Source organism: Pipistrellus hanaki (assembly GCF_964339955.1).
Source record: "Pipistrellus hanaki genome assembly, chromosome: 1".
NCBI classification, from domain to species: domain Eukaryota; kingdom Metazoa; phylum Chordata; class Mammalia; order Chiroptera; family Vespertilionidae; genus Pipistrellus; species Pipistrellus hanaki.
This window is the reverse complement of record NC_140503.1, coordinates 187,394,792-187,420,479: the sequence shown is the minus strand read 5'-3', so window position 1 is coordinate 187,420,479 and position 25,688 is coordinate 187,394,792. Positions and strand designations below refer to the sequence as shown.

The 25,688-nt window shown below is 42.6% G+C and overlaps 1 protein-coding gene across 13 annotated transcripts in view; it reads right to left on the bottom strand.

Moving 5' to 3' along the window:
* APBB2 (amyloid beta precursor protein binding family B member 2) overlaps positions 1-25,688 on the bottom strand; it is a 323,734-nt gene that overhangs the window by 213,074 nt on the left and 84,972 nt on the right. For 11 of the 13 annotated variants that reach the window (XM_084900686.1, XM_084900684.1, XM_084900691.1 and 8 more), the window contains exon 3: positions 8,469-8,574. The exons of the other annotated variants lie outside the window; for them this stretch is intronic. The gene's annotated coding sequence lies outside the window, so the exon portion shown is untranslated. The remainder of the gene's footprint in view (positions 1-8,468; positions 8,575-25,688) is intronic. 13 annotated transcript variants of the gene reach the window in all.

Sequence of the window (25,688 nt, the reverse complement as noted above, 5' to 3'; positions counted from 1 at the left end):
GGAGATGCACGCGTTGTAAGAGAGCATGGCCTCTGCTGTGACAGCAGCAAAGCCTCGTCCTGAGACGAACACGGGCTGTAGCAGTGAAGTCCCCTCTGTCCTCCGCGCTCACACTTTGGGCGCCTTCAAAAGCCAAGGGGCTCCCGTCAGGATGTGGGTTCCCCGTGACCCAGCGGCACATGAACCGTCATGACAACCTGTTTTCTTACCCATCCTCGTCTGACACTCTCTCTCACCACGGTCACAGAGCTCAGAAGCAGAGAGAAGCTGGGACGCAAACTCAGGCAATGGGGCCCCAGGGCCCTGATCTGCCCCGTGGGAGGAAAGCACGTCTCTCCGTTGTCTCAACCTGCGCCCGGCAGGGACCAAACCAGAGTGACCTTCAGCCAGAGGGCTCCGCGCGAGTTTACAGGCTGAGGTCCTCACCGGCATGCCGGCCTGAACGACAGTGTGACACTGTTCACGGACTCAAAGGGAGCATTCACGACGACTGACTTTTATACTCGGCCCGGCTTCACGGCCCACAAAGAGGGCTTGCCAATGTGCACTTAGATGGTGGCTTCAGTCTTGGACAGCCAGTCACCAGTTATGTATCTGTTAAAACGGCAATTAGGAATTTCCTAAAACTTTAGCAGTCAATCCAGATATCACATTAAAATCCAGTGACTCCTTTTGTTTTATCATTTTTTTAATCCTCACCTGAGGATATGTTTTTATTAATTTTAGAGACGGGGGGGGGGGGGGGGGGGGGGGGAAGGACCCACAGCCTAGCTGTGTGCCCTGTAAGGGGATCAAACCTGCCACCTTTTAGTGGACAGGATAATGCTCCAGCCAACGGACCAAGGGTGGGGGACCCCCTTTAACGTTTTTCTTCACTTTTAATGCAACTGAAGCCTTACTTACCTAATTAAAAATTAACGAATTTGCCGGGACCGGTTTGGCTCAGTGGATAGAGCGTCGGCCTGTAGACTGAAAGGTCTTGGATTCGATTCTGGTCAAGGGCATGTACCTTGGTTGTGGGCACATCCCCAGTAGGGAATGGGTTAGGGTTAGGGTTAGGGTTAGGGTTAGGGTTAGGGCAAGAGGCAGCTGATCGATGATTCTCTTTCATCGATGTTTCTAACTCTCTATTCCTCTCTCTTCCTCTCTGTAAAAAATCAATAAAATATATATTTTTTAAATTAACAAATTTTAGGACACAAATCAATTTTAGAGATCTATCACCCTATCTATGCATAATTTACAGAACAGAGAGTTAGGAAACACCACAAGAAAAAACAATGAATGCGACTGCATCCCAGTCCTCAGGAGCTCGCAGTCTAGTAAGCTAAACACAGCATTATGTGAAAACCATGACCCAATTCAAGTGGAACACAATAAAAGATAAAATCAGATTATGTCATCAGAGAGATTCAAGTAGGGTTTTAAGGGAGTTCCACTTAGAGCACACACTTCTAAACACAGCACTTCAGCACAGCTGTGAAGAGCATGAGGGCCACAAAGACCTGGGCTCAAGCCTTGCCTGCCACTCCCTGGCTGTGTGACATTAGACAAGTTATTTAACCCGCCTGAGCCAAAGTCTCAGAATCTTTAAAATGAGGCAATGACATCTACCTCTCAGAACGGATGTAGGATTAAATAAGATGAAACATGTAAAACTCTTAATAAGTTCTCAGGACACTTTCAGGGTAGCCTGCTGGCAGTGGCTTCCAGTCCCAGGACTATTATCTGTCCATCTTGCCTGCCTAGCTCCTCTTCTTACCAATGCCCCTCAACTGCTCTGTCCAGGGCCCTGCTAGATCCTATGACCTCTCCCTTAACGATGAGGAAATCAACTCTGAGAGGACGGGGAACATGCCCAACATCATATAGTCAGGAAACAGACCATCACCTCCACCTCCAGACTTAAGCCTTAGGGTACATGGTTATTTCTTGATCTAATCTCTCCTATTATTTTATAAGCAATTAAAAAGCAAGCAGGGCAGCCTGTTGTGAAAATTCTTAAAGGCGCAGTCCCTCCGTAGGCAGGCCCAATCCCAAGAGCACACAGCCTGGTGAACAATGTGCTGGGACATTACATTATTGGTCCCCACCACCACTCTCACGTACCCTTGTGCAGTGAACAATCTGCACAACATGCAGAAAGTCTCTAACTTTCCCCTTCTTCAGTCTATGTTGCAGCCTGCCCCCAAGTGATCTTTGCAAATTCCCCCTCCGGTTATGAAATTACTTCTACCGCAAAATTCTCACCATTATATAGAGCTTAGAAACCCCACGTCTCCAGCATGGCACATACAGGCCTTCCTCATTCTGGCACCAAGGCTTTGCAACCTGAGCCTATCCTGCGCTGCTCTCCAACACGCCCATCCCCAGCCATTCTCTGAACCCCATAAGCCTCCATTCCCCTATGACCTGGAGCATGCATTTCCTGCAGCCCCTCCTCTCCTCCCCTTTCTGTCTTCTAGCTCAGTGTTTCCCAACCTTCTCTCATGATGAGAATCACCTGGTGGAGTTGTTAAAACACAGATTCCTGAATCCCAACTAAGAAGTGCTAAACTAGAATTTTTGAGAACATATAGGTAAAATTGCATACCTAACTTAGTGCTCTGTATATAACATCTGTCTTAGAGCACTAGTTAAGTATACAATTTTACCTATATGTTCCCAAAAATTCTAGTTTAGCACTTCTTAGTTGGGATTCAGGAATCTGTGTTTTAACAACTCCACCAGGTGATTCTCATCATGAGAGAAGTTTGGGAAACACTGTTCTAGCTCAGCCCCAAGGCTGATTTCACTGCCAGCTCTTCAGTGCAAACACCTTTCCCAGCTCCTCAGCTGAAATGACTGCCCTTCCTTGGCAGGCCCAGAGCATTTGTGAGTCCACCTTCCACACCAGCCCACTGGGCTCAGGAGGATCCTGCAAGAGTTAGACAGATTGAGACTGGAATCCTAACGCTAACGTTTTCTAGCTGTGTGAATGTGAGCAAGTCCCTTTTCCCCTGAGTTTCAATAACCCCCAACCCCAGGAATTACTGGGAAAACCAAGTGATTAAACGCTATGGCTCCCGTCCTTGTTCGGACAGTGGAGCTACACTAAGGGCAGAATGCCATTAAACCTTGATATACTTAAAAGAAGAAAAATAAAGTCAATCTTGATATATTTATTTGTATCATGTGAACTAAGAACTACTCCTCTAGCAGGACGTATGACTATAATAAATGTATACAGGTTTCTAAATATAAAAAATATACATGTATACACACATACATATTTTTTTAAATCATCATTCTAAATTTATCAATTAAATGCTTGTTATTTGTTTACCTTTTTTCCCCATTTGCTAATTTGACTTAACAAGTAGTAGCAGGTACCAAAAGTTTAATAAAATATAATGGAAGAAAAGAATGTATAGATTAGAAAATTCTATTCATAACTTATTTTGGAGGGGATGGGTCAATAAATATCATCACTCAATTTTACGAGCCAAAGACCTCATCTAAGACCATCCATCCAGCTCACTGCATGGCATACAGTACAAGCTGAATAAATATGTGAGTTCTGAATTTGAAACTCAAATTGAGTTCCTTGAAAGCAAGAGCATATCTAATTAATCTTTGAATAATGAGCTCCTAACACAGTGCCTGGCACATAGTAGTTGCTCCACAGATGCTGGCTTAATAAATAAACTTAAAATTGAGGAAGCATGCAAAGACGCCTAAAACATTTTGCATCTCCAATTAATTTGAATTCCAATTTATTCCAATACATTATATCCCAAAGTCTAGGAAATGTTCCTTCTGTACCCAAAACGTTACCTGAGATAGAGGTTCCTGAGAGGAAGAAGCATGTAGGTAGAATCCTTCCTTAAGAACAGAAATACTGATGGAGACAGCTATGCGGGAGGAACGTGTCACCTGCACTCTGTTGATAGAACAAAGGGACCAGAGAAGATACGATGCTGTACACACGGTACCTGTCAGACAGCGACACCTACAATTTGAACACATATTTAGCCCAACGAGCCTCCTAGTCAGAAGATGTCTGGTTAAAGTAAACACTGCCGAGATACAAAAGAGGAGTCCCAATCTATTCTCTGTTTGCAGATAAAAAATCTACACCATCTACGACACCTATTACTCCTCTCTTACTGAAAGCCAGGGTAGCCTCAACTCAACATAAAGTTAAGATCCAACAGTTTCGCTTTCACTAAGAATGAGATTGTAGATATATATTTATTAGGATAGGGCCCTGGTTGGGTGGCTTAGTCGGTTGGAGCTTTGCCCTGTGCACCAAAAGTTTGTGGGTTCAATCCATCAGGACTCATATGGGAGGCAGCGAATCGATATCTCTCTCTCACATCAACATCAGTAAAAACATATCCTCAGGAAAGGATTTTTTAAAAATTGTTTATTAGCATAGGAAGGAGTTCATTATTTATTGTTAAATGGGAAGAAACAGGATTCCAAATAATTTATGGCATATACTACTCCTAGTATTAACATAAACTCATGCATATATTAAATAAGGTAATAAAACAGAAGCTGTTTTTTACTTGTTAATCATTCATGGCTAATTTTTCAAAAGTGTATCTACACTTGTCAACATTACAGACTCAAGTTTCCAGAAATCGACCTCAAATAATTAAATGAAATTGCCAAAACCGGTTTGGCTCAGTGGATAGAGCACTGGCCTGCGGACTGAAGGGTCACAGGTTCGATTCCGGTCAAGGGCATGTACCTTGGTTGCAGGCACATCCCCAGTGAGGGGTGTGCAGAAGGCAGCTGATCAATGATTCTCTCTCATCGATGTTTCTAACTACCTATCCCTCTCTCTTCCTATCTGTAAAAAAATCAATAAAATATATATTTTAAAAAATAAAAATAATTAAATGAAATATAATACGTGAAACAGGGGAGACTTGAAAACATATTTGTGATTAAGAAAAGAAAAAAAAGTAGAGGACAAAAGGGAGTTAAAAAGAAGTACAGAGGTGGTCTATGGTTCTGAATTTTCCCTAAATCCATGCACTTGTCTCCTTGAAAAGAAGCCAGTCACCGACACATGTTAGCACCCCTGAGAGTGTTCCAAGTACTGTCAGCACCATTTGCTCGTGGCTTGTGAATTTCAGAAAGGACGTCCCTCCTCCTCCCTTCATGATCACTTCCACATAACAATTTCTTCAGGACGAGATTCACGTGGAGCATACGTATCCTACATAACAAAAGGGTAATATGCAAATTGACCCTCATGGTGGAAGGGCCAGAACGACGGCTGGACCAGTCACCATGAGACACACCGACCACCTTTTGGTCCCTTTCCCCGGCCGGCAGGCTCCGATAGCCTGATGGTGAACGGAGAAGCGGAGGTGGATGGCACAGCCAGTGAGCTGGGGGGAACAGCCAACCTCTCAGTCCCTTCCCCTGGCCGTCTGGCACCAATCACTCGGTGGTGAATGGGGAACTGGGGTGGGTGGTGGCGGGGGTGGGGCAGCCAGGGAAGATGGACTTGATCGCAGGCCAGGCCTAGGGCCGTACCCGTGCATGAATTTCCTGCACTGGGATTCTAGTGTACTATAACTTCCTTCTTTTATTTTTTGTTAGCTTAAAGGTGAATTATGAACATCCTTTGGTGCATATAAATATTCACCTATGACATCAGGTTTAGTGAGCAGAGATCTGTTTGTAATGGTCCCTCTGGCAACCCAGTGTCTATCTTTAGCTTATTATTGTGATCAAAAGTCCTACCTTGCCTCCACAAAATGGGAAAAATGACTTTTAAAACGATGTCCCAAAGGGAATATTTTGGTATAATGGAAGAAAAATATTTCACCAGAGACTATATTAAATTTTCAAGAGATGGTAAATGATTTGAAAGGCTGTTTAAGCAGCTTACTTTCTGAGACTAAGTTCTATCTCCTATCCAAACACCACTGCATATACCTGAATCCTGAGGCCCAGAGAATTAATCTTTTGTCCTTTTCATTTCGTTTCTGTGAACAGATTGGTGACTTCCAACATAATCCTCTTTCAAATATCCTTCCACGTTGGAATAACAACTGCACCAATAGGATCTCCTTTATTTTAAGGTCAATACATAAATACAAGACTACAAAATTTAACTAAATAAAAACTGCTATCATTTTTTAAAATTTCATTGCCAACAGTATTTAACTATTGTAATATTTCACTGGAACAAAGCAACTGTTTTTGGGAGGAAATTTTCAAAGTCCTTCCTTTCAATATGATCAGAGACTCGACAGCACTCAGAATTATATTCCTGGTGTGTGAGTATTCTATGAGTGTATGTATAATATTTTTCAATACAAATATCTTATTAAACTTCAAAAGGGGTTCATACAATAGTTAAAGACCCTTACCTTATATTATAATTACTACCAAAAATTACACAATTTAATTATAAGTAAATATAATCTATAAATATAAAAGGCTGTGTCTGTCCAACTGGTAGCTATGACACACACTGACCACCAGGGGGCTCAGTGCAGGAGCTGCCATGACACACATTAGTCATTTAAAAATAAAAAGCACCATGGATCTGGCCCCAACAAACCAACACTCAGCTTCCCCCAAGTAGGACACAGGCCCCGCCAGCACTCAGGAGTGACATTCCACCAAATCACAGCCAACTCTGTCAAGACCATATGGCACAAAATGTGGCCCACAGCCCAGCCCAGCCCTGCCCAGCCCGAAAAAGATTATCGCTGTGGGCTCCGGGTGATGAAGTCACATAGCAACACCCAGCTTCCTCTTCCTAGTGACTAGCCTCCTTGCAGTTTCTTCAGCCCAGGAACACGACTTGCTTTATAGCCAGGTGCAAACATTTTACACTTTATCTTTGAAGCCTTTTCATGTGCCTCATCTCATTTGATCCTCACAGAAGTCCTGGAGTAGGTAGATAGGAGACTCGGTAGAATCCTATTTTCTTTTCATTAGCCAGAAAATGGAGATTTAGAAAGTTTAGAAACTTGACCTGACTGAAAAGAAGTAAGAAATGGTAGACCTTGAAAATGACTTCACGTTGTCTCACTGTGCAGAATATAGTCAAACACTGCTGCAGTTAAATATTTTACCCTTTGTTCTCCCTGTGTGATCTATAATAATAATCTGCTTCGTGTTGATATTTACTGCTGTGTTGCTAACAATTACCTGAAAGAGAAGTTGGGGTGCTTCCCTGGGCTAGAAGTTTAGCTAAGTCAGAAAGCAGGTCTATAAGCAAGTGTATTCTATATTTATAAAAGGCTAGGTTGACTCACGCATGCAATACATATAAAGCTCACGCTGGTACCAATCGCTTGTGTGTTTCAATCTGTCACAGTCAATCATGAATTTGGTTGACACTTCTATTATAGAGAAAGGGTGAAGAGCAATATTAAAATATTTCTTCTAATTAATTTCCTTTCAATGTGCATGAATCCATGCACCAGGCCACTAGTATAACAATAAAATCTGATATTATCTAATGCTTCTATAGAACTTGTAGAGCAAAGTGCTTTTCTGCCTTGCTTTACATTAGATGCTTCAACTAGTTCATTTGTACTATCAAATATGTAGAGGAGCAGTAAGACACAAGGCATACCTAGTTTAGTAATTAAATGCATGAACAGTTCCTATTGTCAATGATATTGTTCCTGGAACATGCCAGAAAGAATGTGTGTGTGTGTGTGTGTGTGTGTGTGTGTGTGTGTGTGTGTTGTTTTGCTTGCATTCTTATGGGCCATGCATGCTTCCAAATAGTATCTACAGCAAAGTACAGTGACTGCATTATTTTTAAGGCCCATTTTACCTATTCAAAAATATCAGAGAATAAAATTGAACATTATAGTCTCAAGCAATTTTTTTCTAAAAGATAGCAAAACCATTCAAACAGGTGTCTCAATTAGCATATCTCAAAGTCCCTCAAAAAGGTATAAAATAATAAAACCAACTGGCAGGTGCACCAAATCTTCCAATAAAAGGCTACATGAAGGACTTATTGAATACGTGACTCTACATTTTGTTTTCCTTTTCAAACAGGAAAAGAACCATGTGGATTTCATTCTTATTGCAAAAATTCAGGACTACAGAGCCCATATAAAAGTCTAAAATACCTGCAGCTCAAAAAACTGGACTCACTTTTCTGTCACACCACATTGCATCCCCTTATTTTTTTTTAAAGTTTAATTCATCTACTGCACATCAAATAAAAGGCCTTATTACAACCTTGAGGACTTAGTTTTTGAAACCCAAAAGAAATGGCACAATGCAGAGTCATCCAAATCTCTTTAGAAGGTTTTCTTTGAAAAGGTCTCCTGAGTCCCTTCCCATGTTTCAAATCCATAAGAGTACATAAAACTTACACAGCCAGGACAGAAGGAAAGCAAAAAGGCCACAGACCCACTGTTAACTTTCTGAGAGAAGATCAGAATTTTTTTTTTTTTTTTTTAAAAGCAAGTTAGAAAATGTCTTACTTTTCCCCGATCTTTGGTACAAAGCTCAAAAGGCAAGTTCCCTTCTCCCACAAAGTCTTGTGAATTAACAGCAATCGCTCAGTGAGGTCAGGTAGCCCAGGTGTGTCTAAAAGTTGTGTAGAGATAAAAATGATTAAAATTCAAAGTCAGGTTAGAAATTAAAAATCAAAACATGCCATTGCTCTTCACATCCTCTCTGCATAATTCAATTACCGATTTCGATTTCACCGAATAGCTAAATGATGAGTTTTGTGAGCTACCTTTCTTTCAGAACGACACTAACGAGGCTTGCTCAATCTGGACGGCATTTTGATCTGTTGTCTTATTAAAGTTACTACGGCAGGAGTCAGCGAGGCTTCTTGGCAACCATTCGTGGTAAGAATGTCCCTTTCAGGGAGTCATAAAGAGCAACTGAGGGAGGATCTGGACTTCTAATTATACTGAGACTGGGGAGGGAAGGTCTAAGGAAACCACACTTGTGCCTGCGCCACCTTCCAAAGATGAGCCCATCTCACAAACACGGAGGCAGTTTGAACAGACTGGACCAAGAACAAAGAAAACCATCAGCGACTTAATGCCCTTCAGATGTATTCCCTTAGGCATCTCCCTTCCCTGCAGCAGGTGGGAATAAGAAGAGTCCTGTTAACTTTTTTCTAAAAAAAAAAAACCACACACACACACACACACACCAGAAAATCCAAAAATTCTGCACGATAATAACCTGATTTAAAACCTAAGTTACTTCCCCAACAATGCTGCGAATAAATGCACCCATAGCAGCTCATTCACAAGATTACAAAGTTTGACTAGGTGAAACAGATGCCACAGGTAAACCATAACCTCAAGTCTGTGCTCTCCCATTCTGGGCCTTATGTTAGATGTATTATAATTCGAAGAAGCGCGATGAACTCGTCTGTGAGCCACAAGAGGTTGAGAAATAGGTCAATTAGAAGGCAGAAAGAACTGCTACAGTAGCAGTCCCAACTGAAAAGCAGGCAGAATCCCGGAAACATCAATGAGCATCTTTTAATATTATTATTATTATTATTATTATTATTATTATTATCATTATTACTGCCAACACACAGTGTTGACTCCCATGCCAGATTCTTCTGTTTTACACATATTAACTCTACATAGGATAACACAAGCAGAATATCTCCCACACATCACCGTATTACCACACAGTGTACTCAATTCTGCTAAATCTTGTGTTTGTTCCAAGACTGATAACAGTAGGAAACAATCTGAGCATAACTCGAATTTCACATTTGTTTATGCATCATTTCATTGCAAGCAACGCTGAGTAGCGGCAGAAGGCTGCGCCCAGGTGGAACCCAGCTGTGTAAGGAGAGAGAGAATGCAAACGTCCATGCCTCAAACATGCACCAGTGGGCTCCATTTCCACCAGCGTGCTGTGAGCCACACCCACCCGCATCCGGTGCCCCAACTGTCCTTCAGATTTCGGGTCACCTTCCTTCCACCACTGCAGAATACCTCACAAGCTGCACCCCTTCCAAACCCTCAGATAAGAAAAGGTCAGGACTTTGTCAAGGTACAGTGCCATATTTATTTATTCCTTAACCAACTAATCCGTGTAAAATTTGTGCTACAATTTTTTATCAGTTCCTATCCTTTTTTCTTTTTTTAATGTATCGCTAGTGAACAGATTGGTCTGTACACACTGATTAAGGTTTTTGAGTGCTATGTCCCTGACCCCCATTTATCCCATAAGTGTTGTGGGTTGGGTTCTACTGCATGATTTTGCATAGCATGGTGGTTTTTAGAAATGCGTGCATCACATTTTAGCAGAAATGACTGCATAACTAGTGTTTATAACAGGGGTGGAGAATGTCTACCCAACGGGCTGTATAAGCCCTCACAATCCTTTGGTCTGGCCTGCCAAGGCATTAGGGGTGAGTTATTTACATGCTTGACCAAATAGAGTAGGCTGATTTTTTTTAAATATATTTTTTTATTTTTTATTGATTTCAGGGATGAAGGGAGAGGGAGCGAGATAGAAACATCAGTGATGAGAGAGAATCATTGATCAGCCGCCTCCTGCATGCCCCACATTGGGGATCAAGCCTGCAACCTGGGCATGTGCCCTGACCGGGAACTGAATCTTGATCTCCTGGTTCATAGGTCGTTGTTCAGCCACTGAGCCACGCCAGTCAGTCTAGCAGGCTGATTTTTAAGTTGATAATTTTGTATGGCCCGAGAATGGTGTTATAAATATTCGAATGGCCCTTGGCAGGAAAAAGTTCCCACCCCTGGTGTATGAGATTGCTTATGATTTAAACCAGAAGAGGTTGCATTGTGATTTTTCAAATATTTTCATTATGTTAAAGGGAATAGCAGCATCTACACTGTGTGACCAGATTATTATGATCTCTGAACGCATAGTAATCTGGCCACTCAGAGTACTTCTCTTGAGTACCTCATTTATTTGATATCAAAGATACTATAAACCGTGCACCTGATCAGTTTTCCCCTTTGCACTGGCTGATAGAAAGCTCAGGGCAAATAGGTGGTTGATCTTCAGCAAAAGTCTAGAATACTTTTGGTACCCATTTGATATACAAGTACACTGAGTGGCCAGATTATTATGCGTTCTGAGATCATAATCACCTGGCCAAGCAGGCTATAATACAATTTACAAAGATTCTCATTCACAATGTTCACAATTACCAAGTACAGATTCTTAAGGGTCAGTTTCTTTCTTTCTTTCTTTCTTTCTTTCTTTCTTTCTTTCTTTCTTTCTTTCTTTCTTTCTTTTTTAATATAATCTATTGCTTTTTTACAGAGAGGAAGGAAGAAGGATAGAGAATTAGAAACATCAATGAGAAACATCAATCAGCCGCCTCCTGCACACCTTCCACTGGGGATGTGCCTGCAACCAAGGCACACACCCTTGACCGGAATGGAAACCGGGACTCCCCGGTCCACAGGCCGTCACTCCATCCGGCTAGGGCAAGGGTCAATTTCTGTTATGTGAAAATTTTATTTAGAGAAGTTCCCTAAAGGTGTTAGATAAATAAGGTGTTACTGCACCATTCTTTACAGATCAAGATGATGGTGTTATAAAGATAGATTCTTGCATCTAAGAGGGCTTAACCATTGCTGGGAAGGCAGACTTTAAACTAGTATATTGAAAAGACTCTGAATTTATCTTCTAAAAAAGTGTAAATTATACATAAAGATATATACTAAGAAGTTTTCTATTATAATATCATTTCAAACAATTTGAAAACATAAAGTATCCAACAATGGATAAATAGATTTTTTTAAATCTGTAAGGTATTTAAGTGGGAAAATGTTTTTAAGTAGTGTCCATGGGAATGCAGACTATAAGGCAAAATGTTCAATATGGTACCAATTTTGTTTAAAAGTATCTACATCTAGAAAAAAAATACTAGAAGTAAAAAAATAAGTCAACATGCGAATAGCTGCTTACTAGAGATAATAGAATTAGAGTAGAATAATTTTTCTTTATTTGCATCTCCCTATGGTACCCAAATTTTCCACAATAATCTCATCTACTTCTCCAATAAAAAATAATAATAATAACAATGTGCTATATAAAAATAAGACTGAGCCGAAACCGATTTGGCTCAGTGGTAGAGCGTTGGTCTGCGGACTGAAAGGTCCCAGGTTCGATTCCGGTCAAGGGCATGTACATTGGTTGAGGGCATGTACATTGGCAGCTGGTCAATGTTTCTCTCTCATCGACGTTTCTAGTTCTCTATCTCTCTCCTTTCCTCCTCTCTGTAAAATATCAATAAAATATATATTTTTAAAAAATGTTGCTTTAAAAAAAAAATAAGACAGCCATTTGGTGGAAAAATCTCTTTTTATCCCCACTCTAATTTCACACGCGAATCCAGACAATATTATAGAATGAAGGCCAGCACAAGAACCAGGACACCAGAAGCTTTCTCGACAATTATTAACAGATCTAGTTTTACGGCTGTACCCTTAAAAGTATTTTCCAACTCACAGTTCCCAGCCCCAACAGGGATGTTCAAAGTATATCAATCCATTACAGAGTCCAAAATATAATTTGCTTTTACTGGCTAAAATAGTCATGGGCTTGGGAAAATCCAGATGAAAGATTTTTTTAAATTATATAATTATATACAAGCTGTCTTAATGTCTGAAGGAAACTTTATATTGAATGAAGAAATTATGTTCTGGATAAAGCTCCTTTCAAACAAGAGCAAGATGAAAGAAATATAAGGAGTGATGGATTTGGGCACAGGGATGAGTGTTCACTTGGGCAGTTTTAAATAGAAAGTGAGAACAGAGAGATTGATCTTTGTGATCTCCAAAAGAACTCAGTTACATTAAAATGTCCCCACCCACGACGAAATTTGACTTTGAAAATAATCCATTTGCCAAAAGTGGTGACTCTGTAGTCATGAGCGCATTTCATTAATCCCATAGGCTGAAATCTCTTAAGAACTGAATGGTGATACCCTGTTTCCCCGAAAATAAGACAGTGTCTTATATTAATTTTTTCTCCCAAAGTTGCGCTAGGTCTTATTTTCAGGGGATGTCTTATCTTTCCATGCGCTAGGTCTTATTTTCGGGGAAACACGGTAGTACTCAAGACTCAAATTGGCCCCTACACACCTGAGTTCACTCACCTGTGCTTGTTAGCAGCACATTTAAATGATGTGTCCCTTTCCTATATAATACAGCCAGTAACTATCCTATATAATAAAAAGGTAATATGCAAATCAACTGAATGGCGGAACGACTGGTTGCTATGACGCACACTGACCACCACAGGGCAGACCTCAATGCAGGAGTTGCCCTCTGGTGGTCAGTGCATTCCCACAGGGGGAGGGCTGCTCAGCTACAAGCCGGCCTGATGGCTGGCAAGCGGAGTGGCCCACCTCCATGGCAGCACTAAGGATGTAGGGAGCCGGCCTAAGCAGCAGTCAGACATCCCCTGAGGTCTCCCAGACTTCGAAAGGGCGCAGGCTGGGCTGAGGGACACCCCCCTCAGTGCATGAATGTCATGCACCATGCCTCTAGTTTTGTATAGATCAGCTGCTTTACTATGACTCCCCATTCTCAAAAAAAGCACTGAAGATTGAGTCTGTGTGTGTGTGTGTGTGTGTGTGTGTGTGTGTGTGGTTTTGTTTCGTAAAATTACAAAGTATCCCAAACATTAGATGTATACACCTGAATAATAACCATATTCCTGCTGCACAAAGCACAGATGTAGTAGCATTTGCTTCTTTGTTTTCTTTCAAAAAATGCTGACTTCCATTAAAAAAACAAAAAACAAAAACAAAGCCCTTCTGTTTCAAATCTGCTTTTGTATTTTTAAGCATTTTCATAGGTTCCCGAGCAAACGAAAACAAAAGCTACTGGCATCCTGTTTTGTTTTTGTTTGAAAGAACAGAATAGGCAAATGAACATTTTAATTATGCTATTACATATAAAAATAGATCACAGAGGAGATATTGAGTTCCAGAAAAATCAGTCAGTTCAAGTTCAAAATCCCCCTCAGAGACTATCATTTTATCAAATGCATGACGATGACTTTGGAAAATAACTTGGGAATTCTTGGTTTCTGTGTCTAAGTTGCTGCCTAACATGCTGCTCATAGGCACCTTTAATAATTTGCAACCAAATATTACTGCTATAATTAGCAAGTAAACTCAGATACTATACTCAACTATGAGTATTCAAAAGAAAATCTATGAATTTTAATTTTTAAAAGAAGACATGCTGAAATATACACCCATCTCTACATGCCTCACACTGACTGAAAATGTAGAGCACAAAAGAACTCTCAGTATGAAACCTATATTTCTTAAATTGCTGCAAGAATTAACATGTGCATAGCTCAAGGGAATACAGTCTCGTAGCATTACCGGATATATATATAAAAAAAAAAAAGGGCAACCAATGTTTTCAAAGCCTACCTGGAAAACAAGCAGAAATTGTTTTCTCAGGCTCTCTAGTCTCTCCCTAGGCAGAATTCCAACACAATCTAAATTGGTCTTTGGCACCATCGCAGGTCATTTTTTGCATCCCTGTGCCACTTCCGGTCTAAAACCCAAAGATCTTCGCTTTCTATGACCTCCTCCTCTCACTGGTCCTTTCCTTCCAATTTCTAAACTCACAATGCTTCCATGGGAATATTTTAGCAGAAGTTCAGTGGTGGGGAAGCTTAAACAAATGATGAGTGACTTCACTTTCTCGGGATTATATGCATTTTTTAAGGAAAATTTACCCAGATTCTGGTTTCTAAATATTTTAGCTCTTTGGAGAAATAGTTGGGTACAGGCCTGAGCTAAGAAAAGTACAGATAAAGCCTAGAACATCTTTCTGTGCCGGAAAGCAGGAAGTGCTCAACTATTCATGCAGTCCAGGCAGAAAGACATTGATAGGTGCTGGTCATCACTTTGCCCAACAAGGAAACGATATGGATGAATTAGAACACAGTGAATCAAAACGAACCATTTAGCCAAAACCGGTTTGACTCAGTGGATAGAGCATCGGCCTGCGGACTGAAAGGTCCCAGGATCGATTCCAGTCAAGGGCATGTACTTTGGTTGCGGGCACATCCCCGGTAGAAAGTGTGCAGGAGGCAGCTGGTCGATGTTTCTCTCTCATCGATGTTTCTAGCTCTCTATCCCTCTCCCTTCCTCTCTGTAAAAAAAAAAAAAAAAAATCAATAAAATATATTAAAGAAAAAAAAGAAGCACTTACTCATAGATATTCGTGAAAATGAGGATAGTGGGAAGCTCGTCATTATTTAAAAAACGCTAGCAGCTAGAATTTTCTATTTCTGCTCTTCTTTTGGTGTTTATTAGCTAGCCGCTAGCTAATAAACACCAAAAGAAGAGCAGAAATAGAAAATCCTATTTCACAACCAGTGAGGCAATAATTGATTCGCTCAGGAACCATTAAAGGATGCTAAAGCCCTGAGGGGAAAAGGTTGCTGTGCGACAGGACACTCAGTCTCCGAGGACCACCCTGCAGACACTTACCCCTTACCTAAGAGAAAAGCTACCTTGAGCTCAGTTATAGAACAATTAAATGTATGTGTCTCCACAGGAGCTATGCGGTCTGTTGGTCAAAATGCTTAATCTGAATATAGCCATAAAGTAACAAACAAATCCAGATTGTGGTGCTTTCTACAAGACAACTGTCATGGAATCTTCCAAGATATCAGCGCTGGCAATGACAAAAACAAACAAAACAAAAACATGGTGACTGTTCCAGACGGAAGGAATCGAAAAAGACAAAATGCAGCAAACGACTGTTGATGGATCTTAGATGAGGAGAGGGGTTAGAAAAGACATTATTGGAATAATTTAGGAAGTAGGTATTCCAATATTATCTATATGTGAGATAATATTTCTAGGTGATAATAGTATTATCCGTTAGGTGGAAGAATATTCTTGTGCTAAAGGTCATATCTCTACAACTAATTCAAATGGTTCAGCAAAAAAAATTGTGTGTGTATGGAGAGGGGTGGGGAGAGGGAGAGAGGGAGAGAAGGAGAGAGGAAGAGGGAGAGAGGGAGAGAGGGAGAGGGAGAAAGAAACAGAGATAAAGCAAACCAAACTTGGCAAAATGCTAGCAACTTCTATGGCAGGGTAGCCCTAACATAAAAATGAGTAACCATGGTTACTTGCAGGCTGTATCTGTTCTGTATAAAGAGAGATCATAAAAGAGCTTATGGTTGAAAGGAAACTGACACAAATAGGAATACAGTCCACTGGTGTTACAGCATTCAGTCCATTTCTCAAAAAAAAAAAACTTTTTCTGTTTCAGAATTCAAAAATCTTTTTTCTGATTCATTTCTGTCTGCAGCAATTAATGGTTGTTAGCTGGGAAAAGGAGATTGTAAAAGAAAAAGAAACGCGAAGGAGAGGAAAGCATGGGTCAAGATTAGCAACAGAAAAGTTCAGCTCTCCTCCACCCATTGTGAAGAAGAGTCAGGTCTCCAGGTTTTAGAAGCTCTGCCTTGTTTCCCATCCTGATGAGAGACCCGGTGTGGGTGCGGGCATTTCCAATGAGGAAGCGCCCCTTTGCAAGATGTGACCTGACTTCATCCCGTGCCCACCTCTGGTCACGCCCAGAGCAGGGCCAGGCACCTGAACTACAAGCCATGTGAGCAAACCCACATCCCAGACCCTCAGCTTCCGGCGGCTGCCCAAACTCAGTGTGTCTGACACAGAACGTCCCCCCTTCCCCCGCGCCACAAACCCGATCCCTCGTTTCTGTCACCTCTTCCCTTTGTCTGTCCAGTCTCAAAACGGCAGCTTTATCTTTCACTTCCGTCCCCAATGGCCCGTTTTTCACACCCTCGCTTCCTCTCCACATCCTTAAAGCCAGGCTGGCCACAAGGTCCCTCAGAGTCCAGGCAGAAATGACCTCTCTCTTCTTTGTTCTTTCTCAATATTTCTGTCTATGGCACTCACGCGGCACTTTTTAAAAATCTCCTCACCACCCAGCATTGGTTCTGCACCCAAAGCCGGCAAGTGCTTTGCTCTGTTGCCTCATTTTAAATCACTGCAATTCTGTGAAGCAGTTTGTTATTTTATCCCTACTTTACCCAAGAAATGGCTACTCAGACAGGTGCAATAAACTTGTTCAAGGTCGCCGAGTTGTGAAGCTAATATTCAGACCCTACCCCGATACCAAAGGGCTTTTTATTGTCATTCATTCGTTTTAAACTCGGTCTCCTGTCCTAAAATCCAGCAAACCTTCCTTGAAGGGATCCAGTTTATCCAACTTTGAGCTCTCTCCAGAGCCAAGCTTGTAACTCGTGTTCACTGATTCATATTTCAAGACCCAGCCCAGAGCCTTGGCCAGGGTTGCTCAGTGGTTGGGCATTATCCTGTGCACCAAAAGGTTGCCAGTTCGATTCCAGGTCAGGACACATGCCTGGGTTGCAAGCTCCATCCCCAGTGGGGGCATAGAGGAGGCAGCCAATAGATGTTATGCATCTCGCATTGATGTTTCTCTCTCCCTTTCTCTCTCACTAAAAGTCAATTTAAATTAAAAATAAAAATTTTAAAGACTCAGCCCAGAGACCATTTGTCTTTCTGACTTCCAGCCCCCATCCCTACAGAACCAACCGCTCCGTCCTCCTGGCCTCTGTATGCTTCTACTGCAGTATAGGCAAGCCCTTTTCCCAATGAATTTATTGGGTGACATTGGTCAATAAAGTCATATAGGTTTCCGGTGTGCAAGCTTGAACTGCGGGGTGCATGATAGCCCACGTATGCCTGGAACAGAGTAGGCACTTAATGAATGCTCCATGAATGAAATGTGTACGCATGAGACAGCTGGGTTTCTCAACTGGGGTGCTATGCCTTGCTAACAAAAATGTATGACCTCATTTTTTTTATTGTTACCATATATGGAGGGGATTATTTTGGACTGGAGGAGCAGAGGGGAAGTGGAGAAGAAGAGTGAGTACAGGTCTCGGCCTATCCACTTCACCTGCTGCCCACGGTATCTGTGCTCCAGAGCTGACAGCTTGTATTGTATGTGTGCTATCATTCAATACAAATTATGATTCAGAACGTCTGAGATAGAGCTCAAGATTTCACATTTCTAACAAGCTTCCAAGAGGTGGTAATGCAGGCGATCTACAGACAGGCTTATGAGCAGCAAAAAGTTCTATACAGTGTAGTGAAATTATGCCCATTTAAAGGGATATAGCCCAGCCAGCATGGCTTAGTGGTTGAGCGCTCTATGAACCAGGAGGTCACAGTTAGATTCCCAGTCAGGGCACATGCCTCCTCAATGGGACTGAGGAGGTAACTGATCAGTGATTCTCATTGATGTTTCTATCTCTCTTCTCTTCTCCCTTCTTCTCTGAAATATATATATTTAAAAAGAAGAAAGAAAAAGAGAGAGAGAGAGAGAAAGAGAGAGAGAGAGAGAGAGAGAGAGAGAGAGAGAGAGAGAGAGAGAGAGGGAGAGACTAAAATGACAAGACATAAATTCACTGGCTGTTAATGCTAGTTATCTCCGGGTGTCTGCTTTCTGCTCTTCTGTAACTCCCTAGGATTCTATAATGACTCTTGCTGATGGAAATAAAAATGTTAAATGCTACATATGCATGCATAGAAACCTGGAGAGTTGGACCTTTTCACTCTGCATGCCTACATCTTTATTTAAGCAACAAATATATCTAAAAGGATTAGACTTTGGAGATAACAGGTTGGTGGATTTAGCAATCCCCTGCATGCTCATTTTAACATGCAGATTAACATAAAATAGCCATTACACTTAACAAGCAGCCAAGACCTTAGCTTTGTTTTTCTCAGGTTCCTTTCCCTTCATAGAAAGAGAAAGAATCCATTCAGTTGGAATACAATAAAAGGCAAACCAAATTAAGGACAGAAGACAAAACAAGCAGGCGCTACACTGAACCTCTTCCAGGTGGGTCAACAGAACTGCAGGAAAGTTCAAAGTGAAGTGAAAGCCGTTCTCCCGGCAGAGACAGGGTGGGCTGGGGTCCACCACAAGGTTGGACGGAGTAAATCAAAGCAGCACTCGCTGAGCACCTACAAGAGAGGTGGAAGGAAATGACCCTCAGAAGAGGCCCAACTGCAAAGCATAACAAGGAGAGATCATTAGGAAAAGGCAACGAGGGGTGCGCATCTACAAGAAAACATTCTCCAGATACCCAACTCCCCTTCGGTGGCGTGCCAAAGGATGCCACGGCTATTCTGCCGTTGGTAGAAGCTGCAGGCCGGGCAGGTGGGCATTTCACACCCGCTCCAATACCTGCATCAGTTCTAGACACTTGCCCAGCCATACCTGTCTGGGCCTCACAAAGGCCAAAAACAAAGAAGAAGCCCAACCACGCTGCCCCATGGCATTGTCAGGGCCTTCGGGTCGCAGTGGAACTAGCCAGGCCCTGCATCCTCTGCTTTCCAACTCAACTCTCTTCCAACTTCCAGGTACGCGTTCCCCATCACAGGTTCCAGGTATTCACATGACAATTGCACCTACAAGGCCTCACTGATTTGGGGGCTTAAAGAAATATAAAGAAACGCACTGTGAAACTACCTGCAAGGATTAGAACTCAGTGTCTGGAAAACTCATCTATACAAAGAACTGAAAATATCTTGTGTGTGTCTACAGAGTAGCTTTAAGGAAGTGCTTTCAAAGCTTTGAGGTTTACACACGCTGGACATTTGGCTCCACTGGAAACGTGTGATCCTATCTCTGTGGAATTCTGAGAGTCGAGCGCCAGACCACTCCAGACAGGTAAGCATATGCTGATGATTCAAGTGTGATCACGTGAGATTTCAAAACTAGTACCAAAGTCGTCGTTTCCCTGGGGGAAATCTGAGTTTACTTAGAATTCCTTACATGTATTTTATTGAAAGTCAGTGTTGTTTTTATTTTTAATTATATTGATGATAGATGATGGGGCAGGAGAGAGGGAAGACCACCATCATCTTCTCAGTGCCCCAAAGCTTAAGTGGCTTACTATCTTAGCTGGAATTTTAAATTCAAAGAGATTTAAGAAGCATGACAGTAAAAAAAAAAAAAAAAAGAAAAGAAAAGAAAAGTAATACATGGTCTTTTGCTTGGGTTCTGGCTTTAAAAACATTTTAATGCTAAAGATGTGGGGTCCTCCCCAAACCACACGGCCCATGCCCACGTGAATACATGAATGATCCTGTGCCACAAAGCTTACCCGTCGGCAGAAGCTGTGAAACAAAAATATACCTTGTTCTGCCAAAACCGGTTTGGCTCAGTGGTAGAGCATCGGTCTGCGGACTGAAGGGTCCCGGGTTCGATTCCGGTCAGGGGCATGTACCTTGATTGCGGGCACATCCCCGGAAGGGGGTGTGCAAGAGGCAGCTGGTCGATGTTTCTCTCTCATCGGCGTTTCTAGCTCTCTATCTCTCTCCCTTCCTCTCTGTAGAAAATCAATAAAAATATATATTTAAAATATATATATATATATATATATATATATATATATATATATACACACACACACACACACACACACACACACACACACCCTGTTCTGCTTCCGGAAAACGAATGGGAAGTTCAAGGTGACTGCTTTTCCTTGACTTTGAAGCACAATAAATTATGGCTCTGTTTTACAACATGGCTGATCACCATAAACAGGAAAGATAAAGTGTTCTGTTTTCCTCCTGAGTCCTCAGCTCGGCTTCCAATCTGAGGCCAAGAACACGTGGGGAATGTGTCCCGGGTCCTGATTTACATCAGATTCAGAAAACGGGGAGAGGAAAATGGGTTTGACAGTCCATGTCGCTTGAGTTCCTGTGACAGGAACCACCCTCTCCCTAAAATCGGTGTTTCTCTTTCTGTGGACTTACAGGCCACCGTGACCATTTTGTTAAGAGAACCTTTGATTCTCAGAAGCTAAATCAGATGGAAAGTCAGTTTTCTTTTTTAAGATTTTCATTGGTTTCAGAGAGGAAGAGAGGAAGAGAGGGAGAAATGTCAGTGATGAGAGAGAATCATTGATCAGATGCCTCCTGCATGCCCCCCGACTGGGGATCGAGCCTGCAACCCAGGCATGTGCCCTTGACTGGAATCAAACCCAGGACCCCTCAGTCCGCAGGCCAACGCTCTGTCCATTGAGCCAAACCAGCCAGGGCGGAAAGTCAAATATTTTTAAAAGACCACATCATTAAAAAAAAAAAAAAAAAAAAAAGTTCTCCTTGGCCCCCTGGTATGAAATATAAAGCTCCTGACTTCACAGAGAGAGGGGCTAATTCAGCGCTCACTGCTCCTGCCCGAAGGGAAACCAAAGGCCGCCTGCCCTGTGCCAGGACATCACAGAAGCTGCTGAAAGAAGCAGTTTACAGAACAGTACCTCTGTGTCTTCAAAGTCTGACCAGGCCCAGCCGTGGAAAGCTAAAACCACTGGGATCAAAGAGGCTAACCCTCAATGCTTGCTTTGTGTGTTTTCAACCAGAATAACCAAAACTGAACATAGTTCATCGAGGCTTTAAGTTCTGCTTCACTGTATTTTCCCTTCTGTGCCCCACTATAGAAGAGGCTTTAAAAATAATAATAATAAAATGTTTAATTCTACCATCAATAACACACATGCTTTGGAAAAATTTTTTTTTATCAGAAATGAGAGATGAGGTGTGTGGAGCGATTCAAACCTTTTCTTGTCTATCCAAAGGCATGTGCGGTAGAATCAAACTGAAATCATTAGAAATGTCCTCGAATTTCACCGTTAATGAATTGCTCCTATGCCCTCATCACAGAATACCGGAAGGAACTTAGGGCTGTGTGTGTGTGTGTGTGTGTGTGTTGTGTGTGAATGTGGGCTGTGTGTGTATGTTGTTATGAATGTGGGCTCTGTGTGTGTGTGTGTTGTGTGAATGTGGGCTGTGTGTGTGTGTGTGTGTGTGTGTGAATGTGGGCTCTGTATGTGTGTTGTGTGTGAATGTGTATATGTGTGAGCACATGCACATGTGGTATGTGTACACACTTATGGGTGCTCATGAGGGCTGTGCCTGGGGATGGGGTTGATGTGGGGGAGGGTGGGCATCAGAACTCATACAAAGTGTCCTAGGTCCTCCTGTGATCTGGTTCCACTTGCCCCTTTGCTTTCCCAGCCTGTTCTCTGCTCCAGGTGGCTGAGCATTTAACAGCAGGCGCCCTTGTCCTCTGGCTCATGGCTGGGTTTAGCCAATGGAGAGGTTCTCACAGGCCGGCGCTCGCAGGAGAGCAGAGGAGGGAGCACATGCCACTCGGGGTCCTCTCAGGTCACCAGTCCCGTCAGGTGGCCACTACACACAGCTCTGTCTCCCTGCAGCCACCCTCCCTCACCCCCAGGTCCAGAGTGGAAGGAGCTTGGCTGCTATAAGCCCCGGGCACTGAGCTTCCTTGTGGTCCCTGCCCCCTGCCCGAGCACCCAATCTGAATGCGCCACAGACGGACTTCCACTTTGAAGGCCACAGAATCTGTCACAATTGCTCACCTCCGCTGCTGTAACAGGAGAGCGGCCACACACAGCACCAAATGAATGGCACAGCTGTGCTCCAATAACACTGTTTGTGGACACCGAAATATGAATTTCATATAATGTTCAAGCATCACGAAGTATTATTTTTCCTTTTGATTTTTTTTCCAACTAAAAATGTGAAAAGCATTCCAGGCTCAAAGGCCATTCAATAAACAGGCAGCAGGCTGGATCTGGCTTCATGCTGTCGCTGGCTGACCCCTAGTTTAAGTAATTTCTAAGGGTGGTTTTTTGTTTTGTTTTTTTCTATAGACAAAATACATCTAGTCAATCAGTCTGCTGGGTAGCTACAATTTAGCATGGAATAACTGTTCTTGGTAAAGAATAATATGTGCTTGGATGAATAAACATTACTAATCATTCTTTCAGGACTGTCTTTCCACCCAGATTTTGATCATTTTCAAACAAATTCTGGAAGCATCTGTTTCTTCATCTAAGATGCTCATCTTCCACCCTACTGAAAAAAATAAATAAATAAAAAAATAAAAATGTGTCCTGCTCCTTCCTTTACGGGAAAGGAGAGCTGTAACAAACGCTGAGGCGGAGAGAAGAGGCTGTCTTCCCCCGTTTGGGGGCAAGGCAGACTCCAGTCCAATGTTTTAGGATGAAGTGTACACTGTGCTGCTGACACTTTGCTTTCAAGTTCTTTTAAGCACGCCCTGTTGTGTGGGCTCAGGAATGAGAGCTATTCTGGTTTCAGGTGCTGCTAGAATTCAGAGTCCGCTGTCCCCAGGAGCTGTAAAATCTGCTGAAAAGGTCAGGCCGGGAAGACGGCGGGGGGCCAGGGCGTGTTATTTCCCAACTTAAAGCAGAAGACTTTAAGTTCGCTCAATTTTAATAACGGTCTCGTCTCTGTTACATATTAGCAACATATGAAAATAAGCAATCTGAAGATCTCTCCTTGGTGTTATGCAGAAGAGGTATCATTAGCTTGAAAGATGGGTCTGACCTCAGGTTCACAGCAGAGAACAGCAGCACTTTGCTTTTAGACTCTAGATGTTTTAAATTTCCAAATGAAGGGTGTCCCAGAAACCCGATCAAGAGATAATTCAAGAAGAAAGTTCTCAACCTTTTCACCCCGCATTTTCTCCAACACACCCTTATCCTTCCCCAGTCTCTTCTGGGCTCTCCTTTCCAGCCACCACAATCCAGGTCATTTTCTTCTCAACATCCTCTCTAGAAGATGAAACCCACACAGCAGGAATAAGGAACTACTCATTTTCAAACCCCTAGCTCCAAGCACAGTGCCTGACACACAGTAGGAGCTCAAGAAATATGGGAAGGCAACACTCCTGTGTATGACACACCTGGCCCCTCCCATGCTGGCCCCATTTCTAGTCTGTCTCTGTCATTCACCACATCCACACCCTCCTGGCCTCACACACACACCCATCTGTCCTTGAATTCCTCCATGCACGCCCCTGCCTCCATAAGCTCACTCACAGGACTTCCTTCCCCTGAAACTTCATCCCCCCCCCCCCCCCCCCGTGGGCCTCGGAAAGCCCAAATCCACAGTCCCAGCCCGATGTAGAAAGGAAGAATGACTGGCCCCTTTGCTTGGTTTGCACAGAACGTTAGACACACTGTCTTAAATCATTACACTTTGTTTCCTGGCTGTCTCCCCAAAAAACCATGCGCTCTGAGGGCAGGGCCCCGTGTCCTTTTTATGTTGTTGTTTTTTTTTTAATTTTTCTTTTATTAATTTTTTACAGAGAGGAAGGGAGAGGGATAGAGAGTTAGAAACGTCGATGAGAGAGAAACATCGACCAGCTGCCTCCTGCACGCCCCCTACCAGGGACATGCTTGCAACCAATGTGCATGCCCTTTGACCAGAATTGAACCTGGGACCTTCCAGTTCGGAGACTGACGCTCTATCCACTGAGCCAAACCGGTTTCGGCTCTTTTTTCTTTTTTTTTTATTCTCAGTGGCTTACTTGTAATATATACTGAGTGCCTCTTGAAAGGTACTTACTCATACATGCAACAACTTCTTATAAAGCACCCTACCTTCACTGGCACTATGGGGATATATCACTGAAAACACACACACACACACACACACACACACACACACACACACACACACAACTGCTTATTGGAATCTGCATTATAGTGAGGAGAGAGATGTAGTAACTTAAAACATAGGTCTGCAGCTTTCAATATGTCATTCGGGTAGGCAGGGCAGGTTTCCCAGAGAGGGTAACATCTGGTCAAAGATTAAAGAAGAGAGAGCCCTGTGGATAGCTGGGGAATAGCTAAGTCCCTGAGGCAGAAATAAGCTCAGTGTGTTCACGGGCCAGGGCAGGTGGAGTGGAGTTAGCTGGGGGAGCAGATGCGGTCAGCGAGACAAGTGGGACATCGTAAGAAGACTCTCAGGTTATCCCAGGGACTTCTTCTTTTATCGTGAGGACAGAGAAGTCTTTGCAAGTTTTGAGCAGAAGAGTACCAAGACTTTCCAGAACCTCTCTGGTGAGACTAGAGTGTGGGGAGGCTCGGAGAGAATTAGGGGAAGCTGTTAGGAGGTCCTTGGCATAGTCCAGGTGAGACAGACAGGGGCTCGAGTCAAGGTGGCAACAATAGATATGTTCTAAAGGTCAAGTCCATTAGGTTTTCGGACGGACTGGACCTTGGAAACATGTCAACATATCCTCCTTTTCATTGACAGCGATAAGCCCCAGTCCAGACCCTTCTCGTCATTCCTTCGTTTCTGTGGAAGGCTCCAACTTGTTCTCCCCATCAATTCTCTCCTCTCTTCATCCCACAAACCACCGCAGGGTGGGGTCAGAATGGCACTGCCGTCACACATCACCTGCTCACGGCGGGCTGGAGCACAGACCTGCTCTGAAGCCCCGCCCCCCACCTATGTCCTGGTTCTTGTCATGCATGATAACCCTGTGACAGTGGTAGTGGTTCAGCCTCTTCTGCGTCATAAACACATATAACCAATTATGTACACATACAAATATATACACTTAGGTTTGTTTCGGACAATGTCGTCTTAATCTCACTAAGGTTCAAATACCTTAAAGTATGGGGGGTATAATTCCTGCCATGACAAAGTGTAAGGTCAGATATTAGTACATAAGCTGTAAAGAAAAAAAGACAACACAAAAATAAATATTACTAATTCTGATGATCTATCCATCAATCAAACCATTTGAAGAAAAAAAGTTATTTAAAAAAATTTTTTTAATTAA